Genomic DNA, 27,124 nt, shown 5'->3' with positions numbered 1-27,124 from the left:
GTATTTTGCAATTTGGGTTTTGATCTCTTCTCACTGTGCAATTGTGACACAGATGATGCAGCACTCCTGGCCCACTCAAACCCTTTTTAGTTTACATATTGCTTATTTTGCCAACAGCTGTATCTCCTGACTCCTCGTCACACACACCCATTTGGCTCTGCAGATAAACGTTTGTCCTCAAAGTGTATTTCTGCCTGGAAACTCTTTTCAAAGTTGTTGCCAGACACCTCTTGCAGCATCTTATCTCTAATAAACAAAAGGATTGTGCACGTTGAATAGTGTTGGGCGCGAATATTCGAATCACTAATTTTAATCGCGAATATCGCCAGTTTGAGAATTTGCGAATATTTAGAATATAATGATATATATTCTTATTCGCTAATATTCTAGATTTTTTTTACTTGAACCCATGATCCCTCCCTGCTTCTTGCTTGTGGGCCAATGAGAAGGCTGCAATGTCTTTGTCTGAGCTTAGCAACATCCCTAGCAACCAATAGGAAAGTTGCCCACCCCTTACTATATAAGAACCTCCCCAGCAGCCATTTTCTGCTGTTTTTTGCATTTATGAGAGAGACAGCAGTGTCATTGCTGTGCTCTGTGCTTTGGTGTGTCAAACTCATTACATTAGATAGTTAGTTAGCTTATATATATAATATAGATAGTTAGTGGGAGATAGTCAGTGTAGGATAGATAGTGATATAGTGTAGCTGTTCCAGTGCACGGTGTTAGGCAGTGTGATAGGTACTCTGTCCATACATACATGTTACAGACATAGGGCTGTAATGTATGTATTTATGCTATATACATACATACATACATAGAGCTGTGATGTCACAAGTTCACAACAATACTTACTGCACCAATCACTAATAAGTAGTCAGACCTGCTAAAATGTGAAGTTGCATGTATTGTGTAAAAATATGCGCATCATTAATTACTGATTTGCGCAATCGCGAATATATTGGAGCACTCTATCTGCATATAAAGCTATTGTAATGTTCTGCCGTGCCAACCATTTTCTCCAGTCTCAGGAAACTTCTAGCAGCTTGGAAAATGTAGCAAAAGTGACCCACGCCTGTATTGTGCGCGCATTATGCGAATATTACATTGCCGATTTTCGCAATCAAGAAAATTATTGTGAATTCTCAAATTCGCAAATTTATTACGAATATTCGCCCAAATATTCACGACATATCGCAAATTCGAATATTGCCCCTGCCACTCATCACTAATGTTGAAATACAACTGCCCAGTTGGAAGACTCCCAAATACATTAGATGGTCCATAGAGTCATAGAGATACTCCTAACATGTATGCCTGGAGCTTTACATATTGCAAGCACAAAAGAAACCAGATGTGAACTGGACAAATTATAAATTAGATTTAAGTTAGGTTACTTTTGGGAAGAACTTACAAGGTATAAGGACGCAATTTTCTTTTTCTTTTACCTTGTAAGTTTCACTTATTAGTGATGTGATTGAGAGTATGAAATACTATTAATGGTGATCAGTCTACATTTATTGGGAAGGCCAAACTGAGCTCAGGTTTAGGTTTTTGTGTGTACTTGAGGGAGAAGGGAGTAGTTTACCATGGGTGAAGGGAAGCCTACATGTAATGTCATGGACAGCAGGAAACCGTTTTAAGGTGGTATACCATACAGTCTTAGGGGCACATTTATTAAGACGGGCATTTTAGACGCCAGTCTTAATAAACCCCTAAGCTAGCGTTGGATCCGCTGAAGTTATGAAGAGGCACAGTCCGTATCCACCACTGCTGCTAAATGTAAGACAGCTTCCTAGCTGTCTTACATTTAGACCATTTTCTTTGCCTGAAATAGGCATAGAAAATGGTAAATGAGATGGGCCTACAGGCCGGTCCCCTTACTGCCCATGCCACGCCCACTTTTTTAGACCTGACATGAACAGGGAGAATTTGCAGGTTGCATACTTGTAGAGGAGACAGCACACCAGGAATTTTGAGTAATGCTTCTTTAATAATTCATATTCAGACACCAGTGGCAATTACTTTTACATCAGTGCAACATTTCGGACATTTCCATTTTGGGGACGTGCACCCACCAAAAGCCTTCTGGAAGAGTGCAGTGGTCATCCTCGTGCTTGCAACTAACTGTTGCGCCACAATCTGCACCTGAAATTCACCTAATTTAGGCATATTTCAGCATCAAAAATGACCCCCTTAGTCCCTTTATAGCAGCACTGATCTTACACATCATTTATCCACCCCCGATAGGAACCCTGCCCATATGAACTTACAATCTGTAAAGACTAAGGAATTGATTCAAACTTTTAGGTGCCGAAGTAAGAAGTTCAGGCATGTCAGGTACAAGAAATAAAGTTTGGGGGACTCTTTAGCCCAGGTTATATGCTTATTGGAACTGATTGTGAAAGACAGGAGATCTTTTCTTGTTTTATGTCAGCCATCTTAAAAGGTTGATGACAAGAGAGCTTTCTTTTCATGTCGGCCATTTTAAAATGCTGAAGTGCTTGTGATTATTTTAAAATAATGGTTACATATTTCACATACTGTCTATTTTGTCTTTTTTTTTTTTTTTATGAAATGGCAGTTTTAGCTTTTGCACCTGCTCTTATAATTTCCCAAGAAGCTAAGTTCCTAATTTGTGGTCAAGCTGATCACTGCAATTATGATTGTGTAATACTTTCTGCTCTGTAAGCAAATGTGATCATGAGTTATATGAGACTTGTGTGGGAGGGTCTTTCCCTCCCCCAAAAACAGTATAAGATATACACATTCTGTCTTTTAACAACAGAGACTTGTTTGATCACTGAATGTCGGTCAATCAATTCTAAATGGGTACCCATTACTGAATCTATGGGCAATGATGATTTGGAACTCAGCATAAATAAGAGTAAGGGATCTTTGCCCACACACTGATAATTCTTCAGTGATGGTTTGTAGGTTTGTGTGGTTGAAGAGTATTGGATAAAGTGAGGGGATTTCAGAAAAAAGAGAAGAACAGCAAGAAGTCTTGTATGCAAGAGTGTGAGTAGGTGATAAGAGTGGTAGAGAGGAGGATGCCATTGACATAGTGAAGGCTAGAAATATGTGGTAGTGATTAGAATTTTACCAATTCTGTCCTACTGCCAAATTCTTCTACTTGAAGATCTTTGTTGCCACTAGTGCACAATAGTATCTGATGCTGTCAACAGTGGGTGGCCAAATCTCAAACCAGGCCCCCCACACAGGACAGAAGGGTTTCTGCCTAAACCCCTTTCAATGACCCTTGGGCCATTTTTCCACTGCCTTATTTGCTAAAAGTTGTTCCTTTAGAGGGTAGAGTCCTGACCAAGTTTTCATCTCCAGTAGAAGAGAAGATGATCCCAACCAAGTCTGGGCCCCATCTTGCCCTGGGCCCCATAGCGGTCGCATGGTCTGCCGCTATGGTAGTTACGCCCCCTTGTCCGAGAGCCACAAGCAATTTTTGTGCCACTGTTTGGGAATACTTTACACAACAGAGTTTCTCCTTTTTGGGAAGATTACAATTTAATATCAGAATAAGATTTTAGACATTAGAGAAGAGTGAATTTCTTCAAAATTTACGGGGATATGCGATTGCGCCACTTCCCATCATTGTACCCCTCAGATGTCAATTGCGATCAAGACATAGCAGTAAGAGTAATTCATTCCTATTTCCAGATTTAATAAAAGTAGTTTCTGTCATCTACAGAAATATGTTTTTCAGATTCTGCCAAGGGCCTGTCTTCTCATGTGATATGTTTTAATTTATGTACGGTATATTAAGCATTTAAAAACTGATCCAAGAATTCTGTTTGACTTGATGCTTGGCTTAATCTTCCATGAAATATAATAGACGCAGGTGTTTCCAACAAAGCTTTATGTTTCATCGGCACCAAATGTGCCAGGAATCTGCTTCTTTCAGTCACTCACGATCTATCTCTTCTGTTTGATCCCATTTCTCTGTAAAAGTGATACTATACTTAGGAAAATGTTTCCTACTTTATAAGCATCACAGTGGAACATTTCAAGGACTTGTCACAACGGTATAGGAATACATTCACACCATGTATTTCTGCTTCGAAACTCTGTACTGTTAATGTGGTCACTGTTAATGACACCCAAGTCCAGTAGGCTTTTAGGAGCTATACTTTATACATTGACAGGTGAGTGGATTGAAAGTAATGACTTGTAAAAATATCTAACAAAAATAACATTGTGGATTTTGAAATTATTTTTACCTGTAAGCAAACAGGAAACGCAGATATTCGGAGAAGCATCAATAAGCTTGTATAATATACTTGTAGGCGCTGTAGGCCTGTGCTTATGGGTGGTCCTGGGGCAACAGAGTCTGCCGATGAAATATTTACATATGAATACACAGAAAATCATATCTGTGTAGGTCAATTCTTTGTATTTATGTGTTAATTTCGTGCTCACAATTAGAGTTAAGCGAACACCTGGATGTTCGGGTTCGAGAAGTTCGGCTGAAGTTCCCGGAAATGTTCGGGTTCGGGATCCGAACCCGAACCGAACTTCGTCCCGAACCCCATTGAAGTCAATGGGGACCCGAACTTTTCGGCACTAAAAAGGCTGTAAAACAGCCCAGGAAAGAGCTAGAGGGCTGCAAAAGGCAGCAACATGTAGGTAAATCCCCTGCAAACAAATGTGGATAGGGAAATGAATTAAAAGAAAAAAAATAAAAAACTAACCAATATCAATTGGACAGAGGTCCCATAGCAGAGAATCTGGCTTCACGTCAGCAGAGAATCAGTCTCTTCATGCCATAGCAGAGAATCTGGCTTCATGTCAGCAGAGAATCAGTCTTCATGTCATAGCAGAGAATCAGGCTTCACGTCACCCACCACTGGAACAGGCCACTGTCACATATTTAGGCCCAGGCACCCAGGCAGAGGAGAGAGGTCCCGTAACAGAGAATCTGGCTTCATGTCAGCACAGAATCAGTCTTCATGTCATAGCAGAGAATCAGGCTTAACGTCACCCACCACTGGAACAGGCCACTGTCACATATTTAGGCCCAGGCACCCAGCAAGAGGAGAGAGGTCGCGTAACAGAGAATCTGGCTTCATGTCAGCACAGAATCAGTCTTCATGTCATAGCAGAGAATCAGGCTTCACGTCACCCACCACTGGAACAGGCCACTGTCACACATTTAGGCCCCGGCACCCAGACAGAGGAGAGAGGTCCCGTAACAGAGAATCTGGCTTCATGTCAGCACAGAATCAGTCTTCATGTCATAGCAGAGAATCAGGCTTCACGTCACCCACCACTGGAACAGGCCACTGTCACATATTTAGGCCCAGGCACCCAGACAGAGGAGAGAGGTCGCGTAACAGAGAATCTGGCTTCATGTCAGCACAGAATCAGTCTTCATGTCATAGCAGAGAATCAGGCTTCACGTCACCCACCACTGGAACAGGCCACTGTCACACATTTAGGCCCCGGCACCCAGACAGAGGAGAGAGGTCCCGTAACAGAGAATCTGGCTTCATGTCAGCACAGAATCAGTCTTCATGTCATAGAAGAGAATCAGGCTTCACGTCACCCACCACTGGAACAGGCCACTGTCACATATTTAGGCCCCGGCACCCAGACAGAGGAGAGGTTCATTCAACTTTGGGTTGCCCCGCAATATAATGGTAAAATGAAAATAAAAATAGGATTGAATGAGGAAGTGCCCTGGAGTACAATAATATATTAAGTGGAGGTAGTTAATGTCTAATCTGCACAAGGGATGGACAGGTCCTGTGGGATCCCTGCCTGGTTCATTTTTATGAACGTCAGCTTGTCCACATTGGCTGTAATGACGCCCCCTGCTGTGCTGAATACACGTTCAGACAAAACGCTGGCCGCCGGGCAGGCCAGCACCTCCAAGGCATAAAAGGCTAGCTCTGGCCACGTGGACAATTTGGAGACCCAGAAGTTGAATGGGGCCGAACGTGGAGTGGTGTGCACAGGTACTGTTCCACCATGTTAGTGAAATGTTGCATCCTGCTAACACGTTCCGAATCAGGTGGTGGTGCAGTTAGCTGTGGCGTGGTGACAAAACTTTTCCACATCTCTGCCATGCTAACCCTGCCCTCAGAGGAGCTGGCCGTGACACAGCTGTGTTGGCGACCTCTTGCTCCTCCTCTGCCTTCGCCTTGGGCTTCCACTGGTTCCCCTGTGACATTTGGGAATGCTCTCAGTAGCGCGTCTACCAACGTGCGCTTGTAGACGCGCATCTTCCTATCACGCTCCAGTGTAGGAAGTAAGGTGGGCACATTGTCTTTGTACCGGGGATCCAGCAGGGTGGCAACCCAGTAGTCCGCACACGTTAAAATGTGGGCAACTCTGCTGTCGTTGCGCAGGCACTGCAGCATGTAGTCACTCATGTGTGCCAGGCTGCCCAGAGGTAAAGACAAGCTGTACTCTGTGGGAGGCGTATCGTCATCGTCCTGTGTTTCCCCCCCAGCCACGCACCAGTGATGGGCCCGAGCTGCTTTGGGTGCCACCCCGCTGTGAACATGCTTCATCCTCATCCTCCTCCACCTCCTCCTCATCCTCGTCCTTCTCGTCCTCCAGTAGTGGGCCCTGTCTGGCCACGTTTGTACCTGGCCTCTGCTGTTGCAAAAAACCTCCCTCTGAGTCACTTCGAAGAGACTGGCCTGAAAGTGCTAAAAATGACCCCTCTTCCTCCTCTTCCTCCTGGGCCACCTCCTCTTCCATCATCGCCCTAAGTGTTTTCTCAAGGAGACATAGAAGTGGTATTGTAACCCTGATAACGGCGTCATCGCCACTGGCCATGTTGTTGGAGTACTTGAAACAGCGCAACAGGGCACACAGGTCTCGCATGGAGGCCCAGTCATTGGTGGTGAAGTGGTGCTGTTCCGCAGTGCAACTGACCCGTGCGTGCTGCAGCTGAAACTCCACTATGGCCTGCTGCTGCTCGCACAGACTGTCCAGCATGTGCAAGGTGGAGTTCCACCTGGTGGGCATGTCGCATATGAGGCGGTGAGCGGGAAGGCCGAAGTTACGCTATAGCGCAGACAGGCGAGCAGCGGCAGGGTGTGAACGCCGGAAGCGCGAACAGACGGCCCACACTTTATGCAGCAGCTCTGACATGTCGGGGTAGTTGCGAATGAACTTCTGCACCACCAAATTCAGCACATGCGCCAGGCAAGGGATGTGCGTCAAACCGGCTAGTCCCAGAGCTGCAACGAGATTTCGCCCATTATCGCACACCCCCAGGCCGGGCTTGAGGCTCACCGGCAGCAACCACTCGTCGGTCTGTTGTTCTATACCCCGCCACAACTCCTGTGCGGTGTGGGGCCTGTCCCCCAAACATATGAGTTTCAGAACGGCCTGCTGACGTTTACCCCGGGCTGTGCTGAAGTTGGTGGTGAAGGTCTGTGGCTGACTGGATGAGCAGGTGGAAGAAGAGGAGGAGGAAGCTGAGTAGGAGGAGGAGGAGACAGGAGGCAAAGAATGTTGCCCTGCGATCCTTGGCGGCGGAAGGACGTGCGCCAAACAGCTCTCCGCCTGGGGCCCAGCCGCCACTACATTTACCCAGTGTGCAGTTAGGGAGATATAGCGTCCCTGGCCGTGCTTACTGGTCCATGTATCTGTGGTTAGGTGGACCTTGCCACAGATGGCGTTGCGCAGTGCACACTTGATTTTATCCGACACTTGGTTGTGCAGGGAAGGCACGGCTCTCTTGGAGAAGTAGTGCCAGCTGGGAACAACATACTGTGGGACAGCAAGCGACATGAGCTGTTTGAAGCTGTGTGTGTCCACCAGCCTAAATGACAGCATTTCATAGGCCAGTAGTTTAGAAATGCTGGCATTCAGGGCCTGGGATCGAGGGTGGCTAGGTGGGAATTTACGCTTTCTCTCAAATGTTTGTGAGATGGAGAGCTGAACGCTGCCGTGTGACATGGTTGAGATGCTTGGTGACACAGGTGGTGGTGTTGGTGGTACATCCCATGTTTGCTGGGCGGCAAGTGCCAACGTCCCTCCAGAGGCGGAGGAAGAGGTCGAGGCGGCGGCAGCAGCAGAAGAGGCCGAGGCGGCAGCAGCAGAAGAGGTAGCAGGGGGAGCCTGAGTGACTTCCTTGTTTTTAAGGTGTTTACTCCACTGCAGTTCATGCTTTGCATGCAGGTGCCTGGTCATGCAGGTTGTGCTAAGGTTCAGAACGTTAATGCCTCGCTTCAGGCTCTGATGGCACAGCGTGCAAACCACTCGGGTCTTGTCGTCAGCACATTGTTTGAAGAAGTGCCATGCCAGGGAACTCCTTGAAGCTGCCTTTGGGGTGCTCGGTCCCAGATGGCGGCGGTCAGTAGCAGGCGGAGTCTTTTGGCGGCGGGTGTTCTGATTTTGCCCACTGCTCCCTCTTTTGCTACGCTGTTAACTCGGTCTCACCACTGCCTCTTCCTCTGAACTGTGAAAGTCAGTGGCACGACCTTCATTCCATGTGGGGTCTAGGACCTCATCGTCCCCTGCATCGTCTTCCACCCAGTCTTGATCCCTGACCTCCTGTTCAGTCTGCACACTGCAGAAAGACGCAGCAGTTGGCACCTGTGTTTCGTCATCATCAGAGACGTGCTGAGGTGGTATTCCCATGTCATCATCATCAGGAAACATAAGTGGTTGTGCGTTAGTGCATTCTATCTCTTCCACCCCTGGGGAAGGGCTAGGTGGATGCCCTTGGGAAACCCTGGCAGCAGAGTCTTCAAACAGCATAAGAGACTGCTGCACGACCTGAGGCTCAGACAGTTTCCCTGATATGCATGGGGGTGATGTGACAGACTGATGGGCTTGGTTTTCATGCGCCATCTGTGAGCTTTCTGCAGAAGACTGGGTGGGAGATAATGTGAACGTGCTGGATGCACTGTCGGCCACCCAATTGACTAATGCCTGTACCTGCTCAGGCCTTACCATCCTTAGAACGGCATTGGGCCCCACCAAATATCCCTGTAAATTCTGGCGGCTACTGGGACCTGAGGTAGTTGGTACACTAGGACGTGTGGCTGTGGCAGAACGGCCACGTCCTCTCCCAGCACCAGAGGGTCCACTAACACCACCACGACCATGTCCACGTCCGCGTCCGCGTCCCATACTAGATGTTTTCCTCATTGTTACCGTTCACCACAATAAGAAAAATATTATTCGGGCCAATGTATTGAATTAAAATTCAGGCCTTTTTTTACAGACACCTAACACTGTCTGGCTATCTATTTAGGTACCGTATTACACTAATACAGGCACACCAGTAATGACAGATTTAGCTGAATATAAATGTGAGGCCTATTTTTTAGGCGCTGTGTGACAGGTATAGGTTTAATCACAGAATTAGACTTGTATCTGCACTGTAGCGTGTGTCTTAAGTTTTTCAGAATGACCCTATCAGCACCTTGAATCTGATATACCCTTTTAGGGATAGATTTAAAGTAGGCCTGATATAGCAGAAACTACTAATATTGAGAATGGCAAATTTGGGAATTGTTTTTCAACCCAGAACAAAAACTGTGCTTTTACGGTCACTAAAAATAACTTGACCAGCTAAAACAGTACTGATTTGGAGGAATATAAATGTCAGGCCTATTTTTTAGGCGCTGGGTGAAAGGCTCAACTTGCCCCTGATGTAGTATATGGCCAAAAAATAACCACACTATTGATGGTTAAATGCACTTCGGTGACACAGGCTCAGCCTGCAGCTGATGTAGTATATGGCCAAAAAATAATCACACTATTGATGGTTAAATGCACTTGGGTGACACAGGCTCAGCCTGCACCTGATGTAGGATATAGCAAAAAATAACCACACTATTGATGGTTAAATACTTGGTGGTAGCTTGTGCTGGCGCACCACAAGCCACAAAATGGCTGCCGATCACCCCAGAAAAAAGTGATATAAAAACGCTCTGGGCAGTCTAAAAAAAGTGAGCAATTGAATAACAGCACTTCAATGATCCACAGCTGCAGATCGATCTCCGAATGAAGTCTTTTGGAGGAGTTAATCTGCCTAATCTCGCCCTAACGTCGCAGCAGCAACCTCTCCCTATGCTTGTATCAGCAGAGTGACGTGCGGCGCTACGTGACCCAAGCTTATATAGAGGCTGGGTCACATGCTGCACTGGCCAATCACAGCCATGCCAATAGTAGGCAAGGCTGTGATGGCCTCTTGGGGCAAGTAGTATGACGCTTGTTGATTGGCTGCTTTGCAGCCTTTCAAAAAGCGCCAAGAAAGCGCCGAACACCGAACCCGAACCCGGACTTTTACTATACAGTTCGGGTTCGCTCATCCCTACTCACAATGTATTGGGGGTGGATCTCCATGGAGGCTGCAGCCGGAGCTAGATGTTGTGAGAAGCACATTCCATTTTTCTGTATTATTGTTTAAGAGAAGATAAACCTTTTCATTCCATAAATACTTTAAAGGCCATCAACACCTTTCAGGGCAATTATTATAATTTTTTTTTTACCATAAGCCATGGACTAAAATGGATTTTTGCACAAATTGGGAACTGTTATACTGGAAGCTGCAGAATGAGTGACATACTGGTAAAATGTAGCTCCCAGGAAATAAAATAAAAAAAGAAGTACTAGAATGATTCTTCTCCCGACACAAATTTTTCCAAATGTCACAAGCAGTCTGAAGGGAGCCACATTAGAGAAAATAACTTTACTCTACTCTTCTGCAGTTCAATCCCTTTGCTTCCTGCAGAATGCCAGTCTGTGCTTGATGATTTTTTTCTTGGAGAGAAGTGGTTCTTTGGAGTGGTTCTTTGCTGCCCTCGTTGACACCAGGCCAAAAACTTTACCTAACTGTGCATTCAGATGCACTCACATATGCCTGCTGCTATTCCTGAGCAAGCTCTGGACTGGAGGTGTCCCTATCCCGTAGCTGAACCCTCCTCAGGAGATGGTTCTGGCACTTCCTGGACTTTCTTGGGAGCCTTGAAGCCTTCTTCACAGTAATTGAACCTCTCTCTTGATGATTGGATAAATGGTTCATTTAGGTGCAATCTTACAAGCAACAATGTCCTTGGCTGTGAAGCCTTTTTGATGCAAAGCAGTGATGACTGCATGTATTTCCTTGGAGGTAACAACGGTTAACAGAAGAAGACAATGATTTCAAGCATCGGCCCTTTGAAGCAGCCAGTTTGCTCTTCTAATTCAATCAGCATAACAGATATCAGCAGTCCTTGATAACACTTTCTCCTGAGCCAGCAAGAGAATCACTGAAATGATGTTAGCAGGTTGTTTTGTTGCAGATTTGAAATTGGGTTTTTGTGATTTTTAATTTTCATGGCAAGGAACACATTTACAGTTAATTGCACTTCATGTAATCACTCTTCATAACAATCCAGAGTTAATGCAAATTAACTATAAAAATTGAAGCAGCAAATTAAGTGAAAACCAAAATTTGTATCAGTCTCAAAACATTTGAACACAGCTGTACTAAGTGAAAAATACAGTAAGGCCTCATGCACACGACCGTTGTTTTATTCCATGTCCGTTGCGCCGTTTTTCAGGATTTTCAGTGGATTTTTAATGGGTCCGTTGAAAACTCAGCTAATGCACCGTTTGCCATACACGTCCGTGATCCGTGGTTCCAGTCCGTCAGAAAAAAAAAATAACCTGTCCTATTATTTTCGCAGAAAATGGTTCGAGGACCTGATCAAGTCAATGGGACCGTGAAAAAATGCGGAGGCACATCCGATTGTCATCCGCGTCCGCGTCCATTTTATTTCTATCTTTTGCCATGGCAAAACTGTCTGCCAGAACTTGTGCCAATAAAATGAAAAAAATATATATATACAGGAAGTTTAAGGTCACAGGTTATGCTAATTACTAGGCACCTGTGCTGAAAATCAGTAGTGTGGTGTGGCAGTCAGTGCTGATAGATTATCATTAAAAATGCCACGCTGGAATGTAGAAAAATTTATCAAATTGGTTCAGGAGAAGCGCGAACTGTGGGACACCCGGTCCAATTCCTATCAGGACCGAGTCTGTGGGGAGGCTGCGTGGGAACAAGTGGCCCGTAGCATGAGGCGGGCCGAATGGGCAAAAGCAGATAGCCGAGGCCGGGCAGATTTAGGTAAGTGCTAGCAATGAAGTTGACCTCTGTGTGCCAAAATGATGTAGCTATAAATTCCATGAGGTCAGAATACTGTATATTTTGCATAAAGGCCTGTACGTGGTTTTTAGATGAGTCGTGCACTAAATACCATACCCCACCATTTCTAACTTTAAATGGCTGTCCCTCCCTTTGCTACAGCATACAGTACTCATGTATAATAACATGTATGTGCACTTTTTATTTGGTGACACGTGTCCCTGTTGTAATTGAGCATCTTATAGTTGTCACCCTCACATATTCTAAAGTATTTTAGTACAAATGGCTTGCACGACTAGTCTCCTCCTTCCTGAACTTGTACATAGGTATCCACACACCTGCAGTACTGTACCATGTTCTGTATAATCTTGCCAATTCAGACATTTAGGAGATTTGTCTCCTTGATCTAGGTTAACATTTTCACTTTGTTTATTTGTCTATTTTATATTTATTTTTTATTCAATATAATTTTTAGTCATTTGTATATTATGTCATTTCTTTACAGTTAAACAGACTAAAACCCAGTGGTCTAGTTGCTGGGATCAATTCCGCCGGGAGCTTACGAATAAAGGCCGGAGTGTGGAAGGAACCTCCAAAAAAAGGCCCTATCTCTACACTGCCCAGTTGCAGTTTTTGCGACCAGTTATGGATTTGAGGCCGTAAGTATTTTTGATGTTTTATTTTTTAAAAATGATGGTTAAAATTAGTTCCTAATCTTGGTGAGCAATAGTGGAAAAGAATGTAATGGGTTGTGTTGCATTGTACTATTGATGACCTATCCTTTGTGTAGGACCGTGATCTCCATCATTTTTGTGGGGGAGTCACAGGAGGCACCACAGCTGATGAGCTGTATGATGAGACGACACGTGCAGAGCGCACATGGCGCCTCCCCTCTCTCTTTTGCTCCTGTGTGGCAATATTTTCATGGTCAAGGAACATAGATGTTTGCAATCAGAGCAGGAATCGAGAAGGGAGATGGCACGTGCTCACTGCATGCATTGTCTCCTCATACAGTTGATCATCGTGTTTGCCGGCTGTTGGTCCCACACCAATATAATCTTGTGTACCTATCCTGTGGATAGGTCACAAATCTGAAAAGGTTGGACAAACCCTCCTTTTATTTTTTGGCCCTGAATAGTGTAGCCATTTGCGTATGTTTTGGTTGATTATAAATTTATTAAACATACCTGCTAACTTACTTTTGTTTGTTTTAGAATTTGATACCCGTTCTGTACTGTCATTGTCATTTACATAGGTTAAATGTTATTTTACAAACCACAACATGGATTCCTAAAAGTTCCCATAAAAAATGCCAAATACATAATCCGATAATAATCGAGTATAATGATGCTCCAACTACGTCAAAACAGCTGATTTTAAACTACTACTCCCACCATGGGCTTGTGTTGCCTAGTACATGTTGTTTCTCAGGAAATGATGTTCTACTAGGTTTACATTACATAAGGATGTTTGGATGGTGGAAGCAGGCCACATACAGACGAGATGGACTGAATATCAGCACTGGTTTTGGTCCTTTAATGTGTAAACCTCTTTTGGTGCTGGACAGCTCCAAACGCCAAACAATGTATTCCAAATAGTTTAACATTAGGCCTTTACAGCAAATATCCAAATGTGTTAAAAAAAAGTTAGTTTTTTTTCAATTTTTATTAGTAAAAATTCACATTAAAGGTGTTATTCCTTTTTTTTAAAACAAATATGTGATGTATGCAGCCTCACCGTATATATAGTACACACACAGCTGTTTAAACTTAGTAAAAATTATGTACTTTTGCAATGAAGTAGTCAAATGATGTAATATATTTTTTCTGGTTATTTTCCAATACAGTACTGTGGACAGTCTGGATGACCCAGGTGACTCCGAGACGGTGGGAAGTGAGACACCGGCAGTTTTTTTGCCCGCAACAAGTCCTGCCCCAACGCCAGCAGAGGAGCCTGAAGAGCCGTCACTGGGCCAGCCCACCCTAGCAATGGCGACCCCAGAGAGAGGCCAGCAGCCGCAGCCCAGGCGTCGCCGCCATGTCCCTCCCTCTTCCTCTGGGCAAGCGAATCGTGAAATCATTATTGCACGAGTCATAGAATTCCTTCCCCAGAGGAGGAGTGATGGCATGGAGGAGGTAATGTTAAGGGGACTAGGACCATTAATGAAGCAGGTCACTCCAAACAAGCACCATGAGTGCATGGCTTCTCTGGCCCTAGTAATTAAAATGTATTCCTCCCCTTACCAGGGAGAAATACACTCAAAAATAAATGAATTAAAAAACTAAATATTAAATGCACCTCATCAGCTGCAAACACGCAGCTACCACCAGCATCCAAACCCACCTCAAGGGCCATCTTTCCCCCCCCCCCCCCCCCCAACCACCATACCACCATTTCCAAGACCCGACACAACATGTGGGTCATCAAAATTACCTGGCCAGTTTGGCAACTAGGGCCACAGAACAGGCCCATGTACGCAAACGCTCATCATATGGTCCTGGGTCATTTACCCAAGACCTCTTTGAACTTTGAGATCATATGTTTCTAAATGTTTTCATTGCACTTTTTTATTATGTGTTTATTATTTATGTATAATTATCTTGTTTTTGTATTTGTGTTCCACATATTTTAAGTAAGGTTTGTTTGGGAAAAAACAATTTACTTAATTTTTTTAAATGCACCAAACATTTATAGTTCAACACATCGCCAAAACACATAGACACGCACAATAGCTCACAAATAAACACTTTATTTGGAGGAACAACATCTGTATTTTTGGATAATGTGATCATGAGGTATTAGAAAAATGTTCGGACCATATAAGCAAAATACTAAAGATGTTAATCTCCATTAACATTTTGTAGAAAACATCTTTAGTATTTATATGGAGTTTAAAATATGTGATATCCAAAAAATCTCAGCTCGCAAGCCTACGTCAAGGGTCCTCATTCTCTTGCGAGTCCCTACACTCAACTATCACAATAAATTTAGATTATCTATCTAGAAAATAAAATAAAAAACTAACGAGGCCAGAAGATATCAAAATCTGCCACGAATAGCGTCCCTCTGCCATGGCAAGGACCCCTCTGGGCTGTAAAAGTAGTCTGCATAGAGTTCCCGAACTGCAATGCCTGCAGTCCCAGGTCGTCTATGCAGGGTCCTTTCCAAACCCAAATCTGATGACGTAGGAAAATCTTCCATGTCAACAGAAGAGGAAGCCTCATTAATCTTGGTGAAGTTGTGTAGAACAACACAAGCTTGAATCACCAGGGTAGCCTTCTCCGGATCAATTTGTATGGATGACAAAAACACCCTCCACTTGCTATAGAGTATCCCGAAAGCACACTCAACATACCGACGGGCACGAGTCAATCGGTAGTTGAAAATACGCCTCCTGACATCCAAACCACGCTTTGGGAAGGGCCGCATAACATGGGGAGTCAATGCAAACCCTTCATCCGCCACAATGACAAATGGAGCTGGCGGACCTGCATATCCGGGCAGTCTTCTGGACTCGGGCAGGGAAAGCTGGTTGGCACGAAGCCGCTCACCTATTCTAGAAGCACTAAAGATGCGAGCATCCGCAGTGCTTCCATAGGCCCTGATATCAACCATTATAAACCGGTAGTTACTGTCAGCAACAGCCAACAGCATTACCGAAAAATATTGTTTATAATTGAAGAATCGGGACCCTGAGTGAGGAGGCTTCTTCACACGGATGTGCTTGCCATCCATTGCCCTGATGTAGTTTGGAAACAGCGCGGAAATATTAAAGCCAATCGTCCACCTTGGGCTGTGGCATCACCGTCTTTCGGAGTTGCTGCCAGATGACATGGCAAGTGTGACGTACAATCCGAGAGATCGTCGAGGTTCCTAAAAGAAACTCAAAATGCAGGGATGCAAAAGAGTTCACAGTTGCAAGGAATCTGTAGGAAAAAAATAAAAATAAAAAGTCAGTCAGCAGAAAATCAAAGGGAACATCCGATACATGATTCGCCTATAATTTTGTATACAATACATGTTTTTAAACAATCTATGTCCATTGTCGACTAAACAAAAAAATCAAATGTGATTTTGTGTGTATGAACCAAACACTACCAGCGATTGGGGTGTGGGCAGTACTACCACAACTAAGTTACAACAACTGTGTTTAGACCCTTTACATGCAGAAGGTTATGGGCGACTTAAGAATGATGTGAACATTATGCATGATGATGACGTTAGCTGAACATAAATTGGAAACCTGCTAAAAAGAAACGACGACCTTTAATATTGCCATGTTATGTGTCAGGGATTCAAGTAAAAAAAAAAAAAAAAAAGGACATAACAATGTTTGCAAAACATTATGGGCAAAGAAAGGTTACTTCAGCAAACAGTAGCACATGTCTAACAGCAGCCATTTCCAGAAACATGTTCCTCCTGACAGAAGCCATGCACATTACAGTTTAAATTATAGGTAAGATATTGCTTACCTCAACGTGACGATGAGCCTTTCCTCAGGAGAAATGCTGCGCCTCATATTGGTGTCCATGAAGGTAAGGACAGTTCGTAGAGACGACAGCAAACAATCAAATGTAGTCACTGACATCCGACAGAAGGAAAAAAAACTTGTCAGGATGCAGGCGCAGATCTTTGTAGAGGCCTAAGTCTGTACTTACTAATGAAGGAGGAATATCAATAAATACTGAATGTTACATCTTCATTGCACTCTCCGAGTTTGGCTTTGAGCAGAGTTCCACATTCTACATTATGCATTGAATTTGAATCTTCTCTTACATCAGGATTCAGAATGTAACGACAGGATTCTCTAGCATCCCACTCATAATTTAGTTATCCATACAAGTATGGTGTAGATTGTCACAACATAGACATAGTGTACTCAGTGATAATACAGCACATGAATTATACAGTGATGTCATGGTAAATACATAGGAGCTGAACTGATATATGCCACTTTTGAGTTCGCAGAATTTGTCGCAAGCCATTTTGCGTCAAAATCTGCAACTTTTCCTCGCTTGTGCCACTTTGCAGACAGATCTAAAAAAAGGGTGTGTGGCATGGGTGGGGAAGAGGGTGGGCCAGCAGGCCCGTCTCATTCTTCATTTTGGCATGCAAAATGACCTAAAGGGAGCTGGTGTAGATTCGAAATTGTCGCACGTCCGACTGGAAAAAGAGACACATAACTTTGGCACTTCCTCCAGCAGTACAGACACTAAGACCAGCATGTAAATCGTCTTAATAAATGTGCCCCATAAAGTACACCATTAAAAATGTCACCATGTGTCATAGCAAAGTCAAAAACATATAGGTTTAATGCATACATGATGCACAATACAGAAATTATATGATGCTGCCACAACATAGGAAAGATGCGAAATGTGTGGGCTGGTCACCACATTATTCACTTAGATTCTGCCTGGGGACAGCCACCAAACTCGTGTGTCCCATGTTGCAGTCATGTACCAACTTCTGTGTGTTTCCTGGATCCTGATTTTCTGCCACCTGACCTGACCCATGCCTGTTCATTCTACTGACTCTGAGCCGCCTGCCCTGATTTCTGGACTGTTTCACAGATTTGTACGTACTCTGCCTGTCCTGACTAGTGATGAGCGGCAGGGATAATATTCAAATTTGCAATATATTTTGCAAATATTTTGTAGAATATTCGTCATATATTCGCGAATTCGAGAATATATTCTTGATTGCAAAAATCAGCAATGTAATATTCGTATAATGTGCGCAAAATACAGGCGTGGGTCACTAATGCTCCTTTTTCAAGCTGCTAGAAGTTTCCTGAGACTGGAGAAAATGGTTGGCACGGCAGAACATTAGAATAGCTTTATATGCAGATAGAGTGCTCCAATATATTTGTGCTAGATAATTTTCGGCAATAGTAAGGGGTAGGCAACTTTTCCATTGGTTGCTAGGGATGTTGCTAAGCTGTGACAAAGCCTTCTCATTGTATTACTACTACTAGTGTCCGTGAGGACTAATTGACACCACTTGTTCCTACACCTTTGTTGCACTAAAACTTAACTTTTATTTTATTTGCTATTAATAACCAGTCGTTAAGATAAGTAATTTTATAACTCTAGCTAGTCACTCAGTTTCCTCTCTCCAGATATTGTATATTCCTACTATTCACTCATAGCCAGGATGGATACATTGTTTCCCTACTGGCTGCGCGCTCAGTTTCCTTTGGGTACAATGTTTCAGGTTAAGCTAATGCTATCCATTCTAGTCAGGTTCTTGTATTCGTGGGTAATAGTGACTGGGTGCTTGCTATATTAAAACTAATAAGCGGCGCTGCCCACAGACATGTTTCGCCGTGTACCGGCGTCTTCAGGGGTTAGGGTAGTTTTAATATAGCAAGCACCCAGTCACTATTACCCACAAATACAAGAACCTGACTAGAATGGATAGCATTAGCTTAACCTGAAACATTGTACCCAAAGGAAACTGAGTGCGCAGCCAGTAGGGAAACAATGTATCCATCCTGGCTATGAGTGAATAGTAGGAATATACAATATCTGGAGAGAGGAAACCGAGTGACTAGCTAGAGTTATAAAATTACTTATCTTAACGACTGGTTATTAATAGCAAATAAAATAAAAGTTAAGTTTTACTGCAACAAAGATGTAGGAACAAGTGGTGTCAATTAGTCCTCACGGACACTAGTAGTAGTAATAAAAAAAAGTATAAACACCATATCCTCCACGATTAGGGGAAAAACGAGTGATTTATTGGAAAGCCTTCTCATTGGCCCACAAGCTAGAAGAAGGGAGGGATGATCACCTGATGTGTACTGTGTTAAAAAAAATAATAATAAAAAAAATAATAATTAGATTTTACTAATATATAGTGCTATATTCTAAGTGCCAATATTCGCGATTAAAATTCGCAAATAGAATATTCGTGCTCAACACTAGTCCTGACCTCTTCCTGTTTCCTGACCAAGTGTACGGCCTGATCCCTCAGTGCTTGGCACGGGTGTCTCTGACCCCAGTGGGTCTGCAACTAACCGCATCGGGACTATTCCAAGAGGTAACAGCCTGGTGGCTCCCCTGCAGTAAAGGCCAGATCCCTGTTTAGGGTTTGAAAAGTAAAAACAAAGCGACTGCCAGAATAACACCCTCAGGACTAGCCCAAAGTCAAACTAGTTGGTTGGCATAATGGGTCAACACAGTGCCCATAACAGTAATAAGGGGGATCCATAGTTAAAATTAAAGTGCACCATATGTTTGAGTGGAGATGGCCACTCTTAATTGTTTGCTCTATGTCTGTTACTGTGGCAGTTACACCCATGTATGTGATGCCTCTGCAAGGCATCAGGGAACACATTACTAGAGTGTATGCCTGCAGTGTATGCCTAACAGTGTATGCCTGCAGTGTATGCCTAACAGTGTATGCCTAACAGTGTATGCCTAACAGTGTATGCCTGCAGTGTATGCCTGCAGTGTATGCCTGCAGTGTATGCCTAACAGTGTATGCCTGCAGTGTATACCTAACAGTGTATGCCTAACAGTGTATGCCTGCAGTGTATGCCTGCAGTGTATGCCTAACAGTGTATGCCTAACAGTGTATGCCTGCAGTGTATGCCTAACAGTGTATGCCTGCAGTGTATGCCTGCAGTGTATGCCTGCAGTGTATGCCTAACAGTGTATGCCTGCAGTGTATGCCTGCAGTGTATGCCTAACAGTGTATGCCTGCAGTGTATGCCTGCAGTGTATGCCTGCAGTGTATGCCTAACAGTGTATGCCTACAGTGTATGCCTGCAGTGTATGCCTGCAGTGTATGCCTAACAGTGTATGCCTGCAGTGTATGCCTAACAGTGTATGCCTGCAGTGTATGCCTAACAGTGTATGCCTAACAGTGTATGCCTAACAGTGTATGCCTAACAGTGTATGCCTGCAGTGTATGCCTGCAGTGTATGCCTAACAGTGTATGCCTGCAGTGTATGCCTGCAGTGTATGCCTAACAGTGTATGCCTAACAGTGTATGCCTGCAGTGTATGCCTAACAGTGTATGCCTAACAGTGTATGCCTGCAGTGTATGCCTGCAGTGTATGCCTAACAGTGTATGCCTGCAGTGTATGCCTGCAGTGTATGCCTAACAGTGTATGCCTGCAGTGTATGCCTGCAGTGTATGCCTAACAGTGTATGCCTAACAGTGTATGCCTGCAGTGTATGCCTAACAGTGTATGCCTAACAGTGTATGCCTGCAGTGTATGCCTGCAGTGTATGCCTGCAGTGTATGCCTGCAGTGTATGCCTAACAGTGTATGCCTGCAGTGTATGCCTAACAGTGTATGCCTAACAGTGTATGCCTGCAGTGTATGCCTGCAGTGTATGCCTGCAGTGTATGCCTAACAGTGTATGCCTGCAGTGTATGCCTGCAGTGTATGCCTAACAGTGTATGCCTGCAGTGTATGCCTAACAGTGTATGCCTGCAGTGTATGCCTAACAGTGTATGCCTGCAGTGTATGCCTAACAGTGTATGCCTGCAGTGTATGCCTGCAGTGTATGCCTGCAGTGTATGCCTAACAGTGTATGCCTGCAGTGTATGCCTAACAGTGTATGCCTAACAGTGTATGCCTGCAGTGTATGCCTAACAGTGTATGCCTGCAGTGTATGCCTGCAGTGTATGCCTAACAGTGTATGCCTAACAGTGTATGCCTGCAGTGTATGCCTGCAGTGTATGCCTAACAGTGTATGCCTGCAGTGTATGCCTAACAGTGTATGCCTGCAGTGTATGCCTAACAGTGTATGCCTAACAGTGTATGCCTAACAGTGTATGCCTAACAGTGTATGCCTGCAGTGTATGCCAACAGTGTATGCCTGCAGTGTATGCCTAACAGTGTATGCCTGCAGTGTATGCCTGCAGTGTATGTCTGCAGTGTATGCCTAACAGTGTATGCCTGCAGTGTATGCCTAACAGTGTATGCCTGCAGTGTATGCCTGCAGTGTATGCCTAACAGTGTATGCCTGCAGTGTATGCCTGCAGTGTATGTCTGCAGTGTATGCCTAACAGTGTATGCCTGCAGTGTATGCCTAACAGTGTATGCCTAACAGTGTATGCCTGCCAGTGTATGCCTAACAGTGTATGCCTAACAGTGTATGCCTACAGTGTATGCCTGCAGTGTATGCCTGCAGTGTATGCCTAACAGTGTATGCCTGCAGTGTATGCCTAACAGTGTATGCCTGCAGTGTATGCCTAACAGTGTATGCCTGCAGTGTATGCCTAACAGTGTATGCCTGCAGTGTATGCCTGCAGTGTATGCCTGCAGTGTATGCCTAACAGTGTATGCCTGCAGTGTATGCCTGCAGTGTATGCCTGCAGTGTATGCCTGCAGTGTATGCCTGCAGTGTATGCCTAACAGTGTATGCCTGCAGTGTATGCCTGCAGTGTATGCCTGCAGTGTATGCCTGCAGTGTATGCCTAACAGTGTATGCCTAACAGTGTATGCCTGCAGTGTATGCCTGCAGTGTATGCCTGCAGTGTATGCCTAACAGTGTATGCCTAACAGTGTATGCCTGCAGTGTATGCCTAACAGTGTATGCCTGCAGTGTATGCCTGCAGTGTATGCCTGCAGTGTATGCCTGCAGTGTATGCCTGCAGTGTATGCCTGCAGTGTATGCCTAACAGTGTATGCCTAACAGTGTATGCCTGCAGTGTATGCCTAACAGTGTATGCCTGCAGTGTATGCCTGCAGTGTATGCCTGCAGTGTATGCCTAACAGTGTATGCCTGCAGTGTATGCCTGCAACTTATTGTTATGACTGAGGGTTCAGAGGATAGCATAGTAATTTTGCTTTTAACACGGGTTCAGCCTTCAATTCAGCCAAGTCATTGGACTGTAGTCACTTGTTGGCCAGCAGTTCTGCATTTTCCTGTTGATAGTGTTGTTAGTGCTTAGTGGTGCAGGGAATGCAGGGTCAGGAGCTACAATCTCAGCAGTTATGAAGCAATAATGGAAAAGTTCTTCGCTCAGGATAAAATACATCATAAATAGAGGTTGCGTTAGACAATAGACATCTCTGTAAGTGGGTGTAGAACAAAGAGTCAAGGCCTGATTCAACTCAGATTGCCATTTTTATATAGAGCCACTGTTTGACCAGCTATATATATATATTAAACAATGTGAACAATGGGATCTTTTCCAATTCTAACAAGGACTAAAATCTACAAAGCTATTAATACCTACGCAAATCTGTTTGTACCAATAGTCTGTTACTAATGATTACAAGGGATTTGTTTCCTTATTTGTGCCCTTATAAAAATTTTAAAGGGACACTTACATCAAAAAGGGGCATTTTTTTTAAAACTCAATATTCAATATATATTTTTAGAATTTCTGGCTGTTTTTTATTTTCATTTTGGCAGTACTATGTAGCAATCAGCACAAATAATAAAATCTCCACTGGTTTCTCTGAAGCAGATTTGAGTACAATAATGACTAATATGCGCATATTCGATGTCTTCTGCACTTGGTAATAGGAAACTTTTGCATTGTCTCAGCTCCACTGTACTGGACTTTCTTCTCCTGCCATACCCTGCCTGAAGCCTACAGTTAGCATCCATTTTTAGCTTAAAGGGGTTGTCCGGGTTCAGAGCTGAACCCGGACATCCCTCCATTTTCACCCAGGCAGCCCCCCTGACTTGAGCATTGGAGCAGTTCATGCTCTGATGCTCTCCTTTGCCCTGAGCTAAATTGCGCAGGGCAAAGGAATTTTTTGGAGATCTGGTGACGAACCGGGCTCTCCATGGGGCTGCCAGGAAGCCCAGTGACGTCACCGGCACTGATGGGCGGGATTTAGTGCTGCCCTAGCCAGTAAAACGGCTAGGGCAATGCTAAAGCCCGCCCATCAGAGCCGGTGATGTCCCCGAACACACTGCCGGGCGGAAGCTTCCATCCGGCAGTATGTTATGATAAACAAAAGAGCCCGTGCCCTGCACGATTTAGCATGAGATGCTCCGATGCTAGCATCAGGGGGGCTGCCTGGGTGAAAATAAGGGTATGTCTGGACAACCCCTTTAAATCTATTTCCCCCAAACAAACTTTTTCTCATTGACATAATTAAAACCTTGCTTTTATTTCTATGGAATTGACCTTCCTCTGCAGGACCAGGGCCTTCTTTATCCCAGGATGCTGAGGTCACTGCATATCTAGAAGTGTAGAGGAGACAAGTCTGGGAAAGCAAGATCACCCATAATGCCGTTCAGCCTGCCAATGTGCAGATAGCCATCCCCTGTAATGTCACAGTCCTATAAATCCCTCATCTTGCCATTGTCCTATGAGCTGAGCATAAGGAGAGACGTGGCAAGGACTCATGTGCTAGGGACAGTGTTGCTGAAAACGATTAATAGAAGAATTCAATACCAATAAAATGGAAGCCTTTATTTTTCCAGTGCCCAGTGTGCCAACCAAGACCATCCTATTTTTTGCTAGTTTTACTTCCTAGAAAAATCGGCAAAATAAAGAGAGAGGAGGAGCTGGATGTTTCTGATGACATATTCTCATTGATATTAGATGATGTGGAAAACAAAAAGCAGGTGGCAGAATATGGGCACCCACCTGTAGGGCAGAAGAGTGCTGGGGTTGGAGAAATATGTATGCCAGCATAATGTTTCCCCACCTAACCAGACAAACCCCTACCAGCAACAGTCCTGTTAAATTGTGTTGCACGGCCATTAACAATGAAGACTGACCATTCAGTGCTGTCTTCATTATTAAATGAAAGGCAGCTGTCAGCCAATTGGCCACTTGGTTCTTCACCACTGCATGGCCGCTCCATGTGGCCATAAAGACCTGGGTATACCAAATTTGTAGCGATTTGTGATTAATTAATCAAATTAAAGTGAGCTTATGCCATAACACATTTTTAGGATATGACATAGCTTACTGATTGTTGGATTCTGTCTCCTGGGACCCTGAAAATTACTAGAATAATGAGAAGGTTTCTATACTTTCTCCTGGACATAAAATATGCCCCTTTGCTATCCTAGCACTATGGTCCTGTTTAAATTGTAACAAGTGAGATAGGGGGCGGCACCACTGCTCCGGCTGAATGCACAAGAATCAAAGCGCTGTACGTGGCTGGAGAGGACACACACGGTCGGCGGTGCTCAGCTGTAGAAGTGAGATACAAGAATCAAGGTACTGTAGAACGGAACAAAACAGCGGCACTCACCCGTGTGTAATCAATTCAGCAACTTTATTATTCCGATGCTACATCAGGCAGGGGGCGGACAATTCAAAACACACGCATTGATCTGCGGCGGCCGTTTCGCGCCAAATGCGCTTCTTCTGGCTGTGCGTCAATGCGTGTCTACGCATCACTCCTCTTAAATACTGGCGCAGGCAGCTGTCATGAAAATTGACAGATCAAGCCGCGTCAGCATCCAGGGGATGGCTGAGACGGGGATACATACAGACACAATATAAAAACAATGTACGTGCAAGAACCAAGGAACATACGCAGAATAAGCAACAGAAAGCTTGACATATTAAGGTGTTACAAAAATGGACTTAGGTCGTTCCTATCATTAAGTCCCAATTCCCCTAGGGCTTGTGTTCGCAATATCCAATTAGCCTCTCTCTGCAGGAGGAGGCGGTGTCTATCTCCTCCCTGCACAGGGGCGGGCACGGTTTCCAGGCCAGAAAAAGAGACACAACTCGTATCACTATCATGGGCACTTCTGATGTGTTCTATAAACCTAGGACAACCTTTCCCTGTCTTGATAGAGTTAAAATGTTCCCTTACTCGTTCGAACAGGCATCTAATAGTTTTACCGATGTAGAAACGTCCACATGTGCACAATAATAGGTATACTAAATAAGTACTGCGACAGTTAATAAAGGTATTGACAGTGTGCCGGATACCAGCAAATTCAATACTCTTTTTCTGTGAATTATTAGTGCACAGTGAACAATTTCCACACCTGTAATTGCCTTTTGGCAAGTTACTTTTTAGCCAATTCTTGCTCTTCTCTTTCTGTAGCCTGCTCCTAACAAGTTTATCCTTAATAGTGTGACTCCTTCTAAAGGAGATGAAGGGTCTCTGTCCTGTCAGCTCATTAAGAGTTGCGTCCCTCCTCAAAACGTCCCAATTTTTTAATATGACAGACCGGATGCGATCTGCCATTGGACTGTATTTGAAGGAGAACGCAAATCTAGCACCCTTGATTTGGTCTATACCCCTGTCTTTCTTCTTGTTACCACTTTTCAAAAGGCATTCCTGTGAGAAATTCTCCTCCACTCTTTTCATGTCTCTGCTTAGTGCTTCTTCAGGGTAACCCCTTTTTACTAAGCGTTGTCTGAGATCATCAGCCTGTCTATGATAACCACTATTTTTGCTGTTGATGCGTCTCAGTCTAATAAACTGCCCGTATGGTACGGCCTTTTTGACACTCCGTGGATGGAAGCTGTCATGGTGGAGCAAGGAGTTGGTCGCCGTGGGCTTGCGAAAGCCCTCCGTGACCAACTCGTCGCCTTCCACCAGGACAGCCACATCCAGGAACTCCAACCTATTTCCTCCAAAATTCATGGTGAAGGTCATGCCCATGTCATTTTTATTCACATAATCAACAAATTCTTTGCACTCTTTTTCTGTACCCTCCCAGACTACAAAAACGTCATCTACAAAACGTAGGTAAACTTTCAATTTAGAAAGAAAAGGGTTAGTGACAGAATAAATATATCTGTCTTCCAGTCTGGCGAGGTACATGTTAGCAAAAGTGCAGGAGACGGGGGTCCCCATTGCCGTACCGAGCTTCTGTCTGAACCAATCGTCACCAAATTGGAAAACATTGTTCATTAAAATGAACCTCAACGCCTCCCCAACAAACTCACAATATATAGGGCCCTTACCCACGTTCGCCACGATGTCAAGGATCGACTCAACACCCGCATCATGAGGGATGCGGGTGTAGAGGCTCTCCACATCGAGTGATACGAGTTGGTAATCTTTCTGCCAGCAGATTTCCCTCTTTTTCTGGCCTGGAAACCGTGCCCGCCCCTGTGCAGGGAGGAGATAGACACCATCTCCTCCTGCAGAGAGAGGCTAATTGGATATTGCGAACACAAGCCCTAGGGGAATTGGGACTTAATGATAGGAACGACCTAAGTCCATTTTTGTAACACCTTAATATGTCAAGCTTTCTGTTGCTTATTCTGCGTATGTTCCTTGGTTCTTGCACGTACATTGTTTTTATATTGTGTCTGTATGTATCCCCGTCTCAGCCATCCCCTGGATGCTGACGCGGCTTGATCTGTCAATTTTCATGACAGCTGCCTGCGCCAGTATTTAAGAGGAGTGATGCGTACACACGCATTGACGCACAGCCAGAAGAAGCGCATTTGGCGCGAAACGGCCGCCGCAGATCAATGCGTGTGTTTTGAATTGTCCGCCCCCTGCCTGATGTAGCATCGGAATAATAAAGTTGCTGAATTGATTACACACGGGTGAGTGCCGCTGTTTTGTTCCGTTCTACAGTACCTTGACTATGGTCCTGTTTGTTTAGTCATTGGTGGTGGTTGGCTGAGATAAATGTGCAGGCTAATGGGTATCTGGGGTCGAAGGTTTTATCCAAAGGATCTCCCAACTCCCAACTGAAATATAGCATATGTATTATCAAAGACAAAGGTAAGCAATGTTTCTTCTGGCCCAGTGACTTTTAGAGACGGCCTACACATTCTCTAATCTAGTCTTCTACAATCTACAATTCCCAGAATGCCCTGACAGCTGTACCATGGGCACACCAGGCCGAAGGGAAGGTGTAGTGGCAGAAAGAGTTAAAGAGGATGGGAGTGATAGCGGTGGCAAGAAAGGTGGTAGTAGTCCTCAAGGTGGTTTATCCCTCTAGCGCTGCCTATGCCGCATATACAGTGTTGGAAAGGCATACCCTTTCTTTCTTTGGGACATACCTTTTTTGGGGCTTTTGCCTGGTGGTGGCTCTGGTGGCCCTGATGTTAAGTAAATGGGTGCAGGACAGCATAGGTAGTCCGACAG

This window comes from Bufo bufo, chromosome 1, assembly GCF_905171765.1.
Source record: "Bufo bufo chromosome 1, aBufBuf1.1, whole genome shotgun sequence".
NCBI lineage: Eukaryota > Metazoa > Chordata > Amphibia > Anura > Bufonidae > Bufo > Bufo bufo.
The sequence above is the reverse complement of the archived record's forward strand: the minus strand, read 5'-3'. Positions refer to the sequence as shown.